This window comes from Pan troglodytes, chromosome 21, assembly GCF_028858775.2.
Source record: "Pan troglodytes isolate AG18354 chromosome 21, NHGRI_mPanTro3-v2.0_pri, whole genome shotgun sequence".
NCBI lineage: Eukaryota > Metazoa > Chordata > Mammalia > Primates > Hominidae > Pan > Pan troglodytes.
Window position 1 is genome coordinate 12,969,510 of NC_072419.2, and position 12,610 is coordinate 12,982,119.

The window sequence follows — 12,610 nt, forward strand, 5'->3', positions numbered from 1 at the left end:
GTTTTTCTGTTAGCTTCAAGAAATTGTACTGTTTTATCTTTCACATTTAGGCCTATAATCTACATCTGTATCTATATCTCCGATCTCTATATCTAGTCTGTATCTATCTATGTCCTCCAACTTTATTCTTCTCAGGATTTCTTTTAGGATTTTTGGTCTTTTACATTTTCTTCTCCATTTTAGAATCAGCATGCCAAATTCCACAAAGAAGCTGCTAAGAACTGTAATTGAACTTGCACTGACTATACATCGTTTGGAGAGAATTTATATCTTACTGTACTGTGTTTTCTAATCCATGAACCAGGTCTATCTCACTTTTTATTTTGTATTATTTAATTTCACTCAGTAATATTTGTAGTTCCCTGAATATTTGTAATATCTAAGTCTGTGACTTATTAGTGTCTAATATAAATTATGTACTGATATAAATTACATATAATATGAATTCATATTTTACCACTTCCCTGATCATTTACCACTGTCATGTTTTATATTATTCTCTTTTTTAATATCATGTTTATTGAAGTATACTTTAAGCCAGGTGCAGTGGCTCACGCCTGTAATCCCAGCACTTTGGGAGACCGAGGCAGGTGGATCACTTGAGGCCAGGAGTTGAAGACTAGCCTGACAAACATGGAGAAACCTTATTTGCACTAAAAATATAAAAAATTAGCTGGGCATGGTGGTGGGCACCTGTAATCCCAGCTACTAGGGAGGTTGAGGGAGGAGAATTCCTGGAACCCAGGAGGCAGAGGTTGCAGTGAGCCAAGATTGTGCCACTGCACTCCAGCCCAGGGGATGGAGTGAGACTCTGTCTCAAAAAAAAAAAAAATGGAAATATATTTTACATGCAGTAAAATTTGCTGTTTTTAGGTACATAGTTGTGTAAGTTTGACAAACATAGTCATTTAACCACCCACATTAAGATATAGAATATTGCCATCACCCTAAATACCTCAGGTGTTTTCTGTGTCCTCTTATGATCAACATTCTTTCTCATCCCAGCCTGGCAACCTCTGATATAATTTTTAAGTTTTGCTTTTTCCGGATTGTCACCTAGGCAGAATCGAACAGTTACAGAAGTTACACAGTAAAATATTTCTTCCACACACATAATGCGGTTTTTGGATTCGTGCATGTTGTTGCATGTCTCAGTAGTTCATTCCTTATTAGGACGCAGCAGGATTCCATTGTGTGGGTGCATCTCATTTTGTTTATTCACTCGTTGGTTGATAGACATTGTTTAAAGTTTTTGTTGATTATTAGTAAAGCTGCTATAAACTTTCTGTAGAGACCTTTTATAGACTTTTTTTTTTTTTTTTTTTTGAGATGGAGTCTCCCTCCATTGCCCAGGCTAGAATGCAGTGGTACAATCTTGGCTCCTGCAACCTCCGCCTCCCAGGTTCAAGTGATTCTCTTGCCTCAGCCTCCTGTGTAGCTAGAATTACAGGCGCCCGCTACCATGCCCGGCTAATTTTTGCCTTTTTAGTAGAGACAGGGTTTCACCATGTTGGCCAGGCTGGTCTCAAACTCCTGACCTCAGGAGATCTGCCCACCTCGGCCTCCCAAAGTGCTGGGATTACTGGCATGAACCATTGTGCCCGGCCAGACCTATGTTTTTGTTTCTCTTGCAAAACACATATCTGATAAAAATGTTATATCCAGAATAAAGAAAGCACTGTCACCATTCAAAAATAAGAAAATAAACAACTCACTTTAAAATGGGCAAATGATTTGAACAGAAACTTCAAAGAAAACATATGGATGGAAATAAGCATGTACAAATAATAATTTTAGTCAATGAAAAATTGCAAATTAAAATCATGCTATATTAGACACTGATATATACATTTGAATGGCTAAAATTAAAAAATAAAAATGACAAGTTTTTATGAGAATATGTAGCAACTGGAACATTCATACATGGTGGGAATGGAAAATGGTACAATTTATTTTCATTTATTTTAATAAAATTATATAGTTTGATATTCCCACCCACATATCATGTTGAAATGTAGTCCCCAATGTTGGAGGTGGGGCCTGGGGTGGGAGGTGTTTCTGTCATGGGGGCAAATTCCTCATGAATGGCTTGGGTCATCCGCTTGGTGATAAGTGAGCTGTCTGTGTTCACACAAGATCTGATCCTTTAAAAGTGTGTGGCACCTCCCCATTCCCCTTGCTCCTGCTTTTGTCAAGTTAAGTGTCTGTTGCCACTTTGCCTCCCACCATGAGTAAAAGCTCTCTGAGGCCTCCTCTGAAGAAGATGCTGCTATGCTTCTTGCACAACCTGTTAGAACCATGATCCAATTAAACTTCTTTTCTTATAGATTACCCCAGTCTCTGGTATTTTTTTATAGCAATGCAAGAACAGCCTAATACAGATACCATAATACATTATTATTATTTTTTTACAATTCATATTCATTTGATTTACCCACACATTTACAATTTCTATGGCTCCTCATTCCTTCCCATCTTTCTGTGTTTCTGTTTGGGATGATTTTCCTTCTACTTGAACAACTCTCTGCAGTATTTCTATTAGTGCAAGGCTGCTGGTGACAGATTCTGTCTGGTTTTGGTTGCCTTGAAGTCTATTTATTTCACCTTCACTTTTATAGAATATTTTCTCTGTGTGTATAAACCTAGACTTATAGTTATTTTCTTTTAGCATGTCTAATAATTTATTCCATTGTTTTCTGGCTTTGTTTTTAAGAAGTCAGTCAAAATCTCATTGTTTGTATGGATTTCCTTGCCACGGGCTTCTGACTTTAAAAAAAGTGTTTAATTCATACCTTAATTGTTCCTCATATTTATTCCTATAAGAAGACAGAATATGCTCAATATGTGTTTTAAGTCTACAAGAGCACATTTGGTGGCTTCATTCTCCCATGAGTGTCTGCCCAGCTTTGTAGAAACCCAGTCTTCCTTAGTTTCACAAGATCCCTTGAAGGTAGGGAGTAGCTGATTTTCTAAATGAGAAAGATATAGAGTATAGGGCTTTCCTGAGTCCACCCAAGGTGGTTGAATTGAGAGTAGAACCCTGCAATGGAACTTGCATTCTCAGATGCAAAACCTTTTTCTCTTCTACTATATAATAATAATGAAAGTCGCTATTATTGCCATGGATTACAGAAACTACTCTTTCATTTTTGCACTTATGGGTCTAAATGGAGAACTTAACAGACCTGGGTAGAATGTGGGCAGGCTGCCTTAAGAATGCATTTGTTAGTCATTAATCCTCCTGGTTGATCAGAGTAAATCTCAACCCAACTGCCTTATCCAAGGCTTCTTTACTTAAAGGTGCCAGGTATACTTTTGGGATTAAACTTGGACTCAGTTTTTGGTACAGTATATACATTTGTTTTCTATTCTCAAAAAAAAAAACCTAACTTAATTCAACTCTCATAATTAAAATATCCTAACTGAATTAGTAATATCCTAAGCAAACCAATTAAGGCGGGAGGGTTGTAGGCATGTATGTGTTAGGGGAGAAGGGTATTGCATGAATGCCTGAAGGAAGTAAGTAAATCAAAGTTTATAAAGTACAGCTAATAAAGTGAAAGGCACGATCCTTTAAAAGCATTCTTATGAAAAGATTATAGACATTGGAGAGACCTGGGTTGGAAGTGACTCTTCCACCTTCAATGTGTGTGATTCCAGAAAGTTGTTTCACTTATTTGAGTGCCAGTGCCTTTGTTTCCTCATCAGAGAACTGTGGATCATAATAGCTACATGGATAAGAAGATGAAGGTAAAAAAGTTGGTAGAGAAAATAAAGAAGTAAAGTAAATATGGAGGAGGAAGAAGAAAGAAGAGATAAGAAAGATAAAAACTGAAAGATGGAAAGGATGAGATAGCAAAAGAGTTGTCACAATTAGGGAGGTGATACGAAAATCACTGTACCTGGCATTAAACAGGCACCTAATAAATTGGTGTTGATATTACTACAATTGGGATTATCCTTCTCTATGTAGCATAGATTAGAACACAAAGTTGATCTGAATTGTGACTGCAACTTTGAGGTATTTGGACCCTAAACTATTCTCAAATCGTTCTTGCAAAGTCATAATTACTTAAATGTTGACATTTAAAGAGATTGCTTGGACTTCCTGCCTACCTTACACATAATTCTATGGCTATCATAAAAAAGACAAAAAATAATTGGTGGCAAGAATGTGAAGAAAAGGGAACTCACACACTATTGATTGGAATGTAAATTAGTACAGTCATTATGGAAAACAGTATGGTGCTTCCTCAAAAAACAAAAAATAAAACTACCATATGATCTACCAATCCACTATTGGGTTTGGTAGGTCCTCACTTCATATCATGAATAGGTTCTTGGAAATTGTGAATTTAAGTGAAATGATGTACAGCAAGTTCTCAAATACATTGTTTCATTCAACATCATTTCATTACAACATTGGTGGGAAAAAATTGGTTTCATTATACATAGTTTCACTCAAATTCACAACTTTCAAGAACCTATTCATAACACTGAGGATTTACTGTATCTATTCAAGGAAAAGAAATCAGTATGTGAAAGTTATATCTGCATTCCCCTGTTTATTGCAGCACCATTCGCAATAGCCAAGATATGGAATCAACTTAAGTGTACATCAGCAGGTGAGTGAATAAAGAACATGTGGTGTATATAAACAAAGAAACATTACTTAGTCATAAAAGAAGTGAAATCTTGTTCTTCCTGGCAACATGGATGAGCCTAGAGAACATTCTGTTAAGTGAAATAAGCCAGGCGCAGAAGGATAAATACAGCATGTTCTGTCTCATATGTGGAAGCTAAAAAAGTTGATCTCATAGAAGCAGAGAGTAGAGTAGTGGTTATTGGAGGCTGGGAAGGATGGGGCAGGAGGATAAGGAGAGGTTGGTTAATGGATTCAAAATTACAGCTAGATAGGAAGAATAAGTTCTTGTGTTCCATAGCACTGTTCAGTAAATACAGTTAAGAATAATTTATTGTATGTTTTCAGATAGCTAGAAGAAAGCATTCTGGGTGTTCCCAACACAAACAAATCATAATGTTTAAGGTGATGGATGTGTTAATTACCCTGATTTTATCATTATACATTGTATATATGTATTGTAATATCACACTGTAACCCATAAATATGTATAATTATTATGTATTAAAATAATAAAATATTCTAAGTTAGACACCATAAATAAATAAAATATACTTATCTATAAGAATAAGAGGATTATCATAGAAAACCAAAGTCAAAGTCTTCTTATATTTTTTACCTTTAAAAAAATAGTTTCTGAATTTTTGACATTATGGAAATCTTCTAGAGGTTGTTTCATCTTCTGACTTAAAAAAATTGACCTTTAACATAAGATCCTTTCCTTGTTAATATTTTTATAATTCTACAATATGAGACCATGGTATAATTAAGTTTAAAAAGCCCAAGTAAATAATTAGGAGAGTGTTGTACTTGAGTTAAAGAAAAAATCAGTCTATCATTGAGTAAAACACACTAGAGAGGAAGAAAACAATTAATAAATGAGATGAAGTACCCTAGGAAAAAATTAGCTTACGATGGCTTCTTGAGAAGACAGTCAAAATAGGCAATTGATGCAGTGACAGACTTTACAGGAAACATTAAAAAGCCCAGATGGCTCAAGTTTACATGTTTACAGATAAGCTTGGAAAGCCAGTTAAATCTTGCAAGTGCCACTCAGTTAACTAGAAGGTTTTCCATTCTGAGGATGAGAAAAAAGTTGAAAAGGGATGGGACAGGAAGGAAGAGAAGAGAAAGATGTAGGAAGAGAGAATAAGATGAAAAGATGATGAGGCTGAAATTACGATTGAGAAGAAGTAAAATGAGTATAGAAAAGAAAAAGAGGGAACAAGAAGGAAGAGAAAAGTGGAGTATGGAAATAACAATTAAAATCAATGAAAGACTTGTAAAGATGCTCAGGTTTTCTAGTAACTGATACCTGTTTTACTTCTTTAGTGTTATATTAGAAGTAAATAGTTTGGGGGAAAGTGGAAAGGAACTATTTTAGGGAAGTTCAGCTCTGTTCTATTCCATTGGGCAAAGAAGAACCTGGTTTTGTTGGTAAATTGACCTCTGTTTATTAAAAAATAGTGACTTTTATGGTGTAGTTAGAATAGCTTTGGGATTCACCGGCAATGTGGTTTGCTACAGTTCTCCTACAAAAACGGTGACAAATGCAGTGACAATGAAAAATAAGATGTTTGTGGAGAAATACTTCAGAGTATTGCCACAATGACCTCTCTAGCCAATGGTTGGGGTGAAATTATTTCTCAAAGAATAAAGGAAGCAACCATAAACTCTGAGCAAAAACAATTCTGTTTACAAACCTAATAATGACATAAATCAATTTAATTTTTGGACTTAAAAGCAGGGTTTCCTAACAGTGGCATTATTGACATTTTAGACTGGATAATTCTTTGTTGTGGGGATTTGTTGTCCTCTGTATTATAGGATGTATAGCATCTCTGGCCTCTACCCACTACATGCCAGTAGCACCCCCACTTCAGGCTGTCACAATAAAAAATGTTTTCATACATTTCCAAATGCCCCAAGTGGGCAAAATTTTCCCCAGGGGAGAACCACGGCTTTGGAGGCATTGACTAAGTTCACCAATTTGTTACATCAAAAAATATGTTGACTATATTTAAGTAAAGATACTACACATCTATACACCCTTTATTATTATTTTTTTTTAGAGATAGGATCTTGCTGTATTGCCGAGGCTATACTCAAACTGCTGGGCTCAAGAAATCCTCTCGCCTCAGCCTTCTGAGTAGCTGGGACCACAAGTGTGCTTGTGCACTTGACTACTCAGATCTGTGCACCCTTATTTAAGGTTTTTTTTGAAACACGTTCATAAATTTTGTTCTTTCTTATCATGCACATTCTAGGGAGAAAATCAGGGGAGATTATATTATACCTCTTTCCCCAAGGAAACTGAGACACTGAGGAAAAGTGAAGTCCAAATTATATAGGTCCTAGTTTGGGTTCTCCAAGAATCAGACTCTGGGAGAAGTATCTGAGTGCAAGTTTATTTAGGAGTTGGTCCCAGGAAGCTTCAGCTGAGGATGCAGAAAAAGAAAGGGAGGCAACCATTAAACTAATGATATGTACCAAGGAGTTCCTCGCTCCCTCAAACTGAAGTTTAACCCTGCTGGAGAACTTTGAGGGCCAGTGCAAAACATGTACCTCAAAGATATTCTGAGGGGCAAGGGAGCTGGATTATTTGTACACTAATTCTTTCTGGTCACTGATTAAGAGCTGATCCCAGGATGAGGCAGAATCATGTCTCCCCCAAAATATCCGCATTCTAATTCCTGGAACATGTGAAGAGCTTGCCTTACATAGAAAAAGGGATTTTGCAGAGGTGATTAAGTTTTGCACCTTGACTTTGGGAGATTGTCTGTGATTATCTGGGTTGGCCCAATATAATCACGAGGGTCTTTATAAGTGAAAGAGGGAGGCTGGAGTGTGAGAGTCAGAGAAGGAGATGTGACAGTGGCATCAGATTGTCACATGTAAGAAAAATTCAACTATCTATTGCTGGCTTTGAAGATAGAAGGTGGCCATGAGCCAAGAAATGTGAGAAGGCTCTAGAAGGTGGAGAAAGAAAGAAAACAAATTCTTCCTTAGAGCCTCCAGAAAGGAATACAGTCTTACTGGCACCTTGACTTTAACCCAGTGAGACCCATTGCAAACTTCTGACCTCCAGAATTATGTGATAATGATGTATTTACTTAAGCCACTAAATTTATGGCAACCTGTTACACAACCAATAGAAACTAATACTGATTTTGGTACCAGAGTGGAGTGCTGCTGTAAAAAAATATGTAAAAATGGTTTTGAAATTGGGCAGTGGGCAAAGGTTGGAAGAATTTTGGCTGGCAGGATAGAAAAAGCTTAGATAGCCTTGAACAGACTTATAGTAGAAATATGGATGTTAATGACTCTGTTGGTGAGGACTTGATGGATTTGAGGAGCACAATAGAAAAAACATATCATCTCAGAAAATACCTAAATTTTCATGAATAGACTTTTGGCAGAAATACAAATGTTAAAAGTTTTGCTGGAAAGGCTTCAGATAGAAACAGGGAAGCTTTTTTTTTTTTTTTCTTGGAAGTGGGAGGGAAGGAGATCCTTGTTATACAGTGACAGAAAACTTAGGTGAATTGTGTTTTACAGTTATTTGGAAAGCAAAATTTATAAATGATGAATTTGGAGATTTAGCTGAGGAGATTTCTAAGAAAAGGGAAGAAGGTGCAAACTGTTTACTTCTTGTTGCTTATAGTAAAATGTGAGAGAAAAGAGATAGATTGAAAGAAGAACTGTAAAACAAAAAGGAAGATTGTCCTGGATTTTGAGTGGGCTCAATGTTATCAGAGTCCTTATAAGTAAAAGAGAGGGCCAGGAGAATCAGTATCAGAGAAGGAGATACAATGGAGTAGAAGTCAGAGTGGTGTGATATGAGAACAACTGAATATCTTTGAAGGTAGAAGGGAGCCATGAGCCAAAGAATGTGGGAAGCATCTAATAAGGTAGAAAATGCAAGAAAATGAATTATTCACTGGAGCCTCCAGAAAGGAATGCAGCCCTGTTGACCTTTTGGTTTGAGCCCAGCAATACCCATTTTGGACTTCTGACCTCCAGAATTTTGTGTCTATGTAAAAATGTATATATATGTAAATAAAATTATATACACATATATATTATACAATTAATATATGTATTGCACTAATGCAAGGGTAATTATTTCCCTAGGTCTTCTGATCTGCTGTGTGCTCATGTAGAGTGATATGCAGATTTTGTCATTGAAAATTTGGTTTGGCAGACTGCAATAAAAGGGGCCAGAGGGTTATGGAGACAGGCTCTAATCTGTCTACTAAACAACTTGTGGTAGAAATAAGTCTTGAGTCTATAGTTTTTGATTCCCAATTCAGTGCCCATTATGTTATACTGTGACATAAATGAAGCCTCCAAATCATGAATCTAAAAAAAATGCTTATTTTTTTAAAAAATGTTTTATTCCTTGTCCAACGGTAGAATTTTCTTCTATACCTGGTTGTTTATTAAAGGGAATTTAATATGAAAGTGAATTAAGAGGTTGGAAGAACTGAAAGGACAAACAGCAGCAGTTGAAACAGCCCATAGATCAGCAACATCAGGAAGCTGCTGCCACCATTAGGTCTGCAGCAACAAAGGGAGGAGGTGGTGTTCTCAGAACCCAAGGACTGGGGTCACACAAAAGGAAATAGGACAATGCATATGCACTCTATACATTTCTGAAATATTGTGTTAAATAATTTTCCACTGATGACCCACTCTGATGGAGAACAGCAATGGCACAATTCATCAAAACATTTTAACAATAGATTAATTTGGGATTAATAAATTAGTTAGTGGAGCACCTCCTTGGTACTTGTTTTTCGAGATAAAGCAGCAAATGAAAGAGATGAGGTCCTTGACCTTTTTGAGGAAAGTACAAAAGCCTGAGATGGGAATGTACTTGGAAGATTCAAGAAAAATCAAGAGGTCTGTTGCTTTCTGAGCTGGGACACATGAAAGGAGAAGATATTAGAAAGGCTTTAGGAACCTACCATTTCTCTATCCAAAGCATCCAGAATGATTCTGTAAATGGGGAACATCTCAAGAGATGAATGAAAGAGGGCAGAGAAGTAAAATCATGGGTGCATTTCTTTTTTTTTCTCTCAGTTGCATCTTGACTGTCTCAGTTAAGACACTGAGCATCTTTGCATTCCTGGAAGTCTTTGTCAGCATTCTATGTAGCTACTCCATTTCTTTTGAGCTTGTGGGCTGCAAAGAATCTAAGATAACACCTGAGGTTGGTTCTCTTCCAATATTCCAGTATTCCAACACTCAATTCTCACTTTAGTTACACTCCCATAAAGGCAGATAGATCTTGGAGAAAGACATCTTCAGTTAGGCTTGTTTCCTTTAACATCTCAGCAGGAAACAGACACCACACTTAAATGGCATATTGAGGAGAGTTTAATGATGGGGTTCTTTGTACAAAACTACAATAGGTTGAGGAAAACCAACAGAATGGCAGAGCATCTGGGGCTACTAACATCAGGGTGTGTTACCACTCCTAGACCTGAAGGGGTAAAGGGATGGAGACGTTGTCAAAACAGGAAGGCTCTCTAGTTGTGGTTGTGTTTATGAAGAAGGGATCACTCAACAAAAGTCACGGCTTTTGACAGAGGAATGCAGCCACTGCCTACCAAAGCCTAAAGGGAGAGAGCTGGAAGAAAAATACCTTGATCCCATCGTGCCCTCTTCCTCCTTCACACCATGCTTCTGCTTGTTAGTGCCTCCTACTGGCCAAGCCCAGGGTTCCCAATGTAGCCTTCTGTAGAGGTCAATCCCTGGGATGCAGAGCAGAGTAGAAAAGGGTGCACAATGGATCCAGAGGGGCAAAGTAATATATGGGTAATAGTTCTCTTGAAGAAGATTAACTTTATATTAACAATGATTCCTCCAACAATCAAAATCATCTTGAATTTGTGATCCTTCAGAAAGAACCCAGAATTAAGCTAAACTTTGCTCTGTTAAAACAGAAAAAGATTTGCTATGTAATTGTACAGCAGAAATAAAATTGCTTTGGGTGGGATTGTATCACTAAATCTTTATATAAAGATATGAAAGCACTTTGAAGGATTTTACCTGCAAGTAATTGCTTTGGTAGTTAAATAACCATTATCCTTTTTTTTTTTTTAAAGCAAATATACTCCCAAAGACCTGTCAATCCTTATTTACCTTCTCAGAAATGAATGTACCAGAAATCTTGCTTTAAAAAATATTCTTTGAATGCACTTTCCCTGTCCATTTGGTTTCCCCAAACCCAATCTGACTGAGCCGGGATTTTCTGTAGTCACATGTTTACCTGTGGTGTGTCCATTATGGACATGACAACAGCCATTATGTAAGTAAACCATAGAGGGTCTGATTTCTCACTTGATCTTGTATATTATTTCTCTTTCTTTGTGTTAGCTCTTCTGCACCTGTGTTTGAGTTAACTCTTGGCTCTGAGGACATTTAGGGGATGATTAGAATATTTAAAACCGGCGAGTAAACAGATCTCATAATTAGTTGATTGCCTGTGTAGACAAACAGAAGAGATTGTTGTATTGTTACAGGATCTCAAAGCAAGCATCCCTTTTGGGAACTTAATAAACTTCCCCGTTTTCAGGCCTTCCCTGGTCATTTGGCGTCAGAGACCACGAGGTCATGCCCATGACAAAAAGCTTCCTGCAGAACCTTTGTTGGAAGTATTTTGTTTTGAATGGGCAAGTATCAAGCTGGCAGACTTAGTCATTGGGAACAAACTTGAGGAATAGATTGGGCAGGATTGAGAAGGTGGCATTTTATTTTAATTTTCTTTGGGGATATGGGGCCTACTGCTCCCACCAGCCAGGACAATGAGGAAGGGGAAGGACAAGAAGAGGCAAAGTAAATAGAGAAGATCAGAGAGACAGCCAGAAATTCTAGTACAGATGGAGTTGATGGAAGCAACATTTGTGTTTATTCCCTGACATTTATCATCATCTGGAATAACTTTTTTAGTGCTCCAATGGTTGCTGAACTTCCATATAGCATTATACAACAACTTGCATTGTAATTGCTTAATTTCCTATCTTCCCCTTCTAGATAAATGCTTCCAATAGAACTTTCTGTGACAATGGAAATTTTCTGCATTTGCAATGTGGCTATTGAGTACTTGAAATGTGGCTAGTGCAATTAAAGACTAAAATTTTAATTTTACATTTAAATAGCCACATGTGGCTAGTTGCTACCATATTGGACCCCAGAGTTCTAGACTATAAGCTTTGCGAACCTAGGGACCACATGGGCCATCATCGTGTGCCTAAATAATAGTAGGCAATCAAGGGATATTCGCTAAATGTAGGAACAAAGGAAGGAAAAGAGAGAGGGAGAGAGAAAAGGGGATGGAATCTCACATGTGGATGAATGTACAGGTAGAAATTTGGAAGGATGGGGAACAGTGGGACTGTGTACTTCTTGTGTTTGGGAAGATATTTCTACCCTATAAGAATCACTTAAAAGCACTAACTCAGATAGTTGAGATTTTGAAAGACTAAATCTCAGTTTAAAGATTTAACTTGCTTTCTTCTCTCCATTCTATTTTCTTTGAGCTTTCAGACCCTGATACAGCTGAATGCTTTTTAAGCATTATAGTGTAGAACTCTACATGGATGTTAGAAGTCTTCCCAGCAATTTGGTGGTTTATACAGGGCATCCCATGTGAAGGAGAATCACCTGGGATGTGGTGGCGCCTCTGTCCCTCGTAAACTGAATGACATTAACACTTAATCTCCTTGCATGTTGTTCTACTTTTGTAAGACTGTGGGGTTAAATGAACTAGTTTCTATGTTCCCTCCTGGTTCTGACATTGTAAATATGTATCAGGGTACTTGTCAACCTTTAAAAAAGTAGAACCATTTAACTTTATTTATAAAATACATGTGTTTAGCTGCCTACTCACCAGTATGGGGGATTTTCCATCACACTGCAGCTTTCAGTTGGATATTACTTACAGACAAACTGGGGACAATG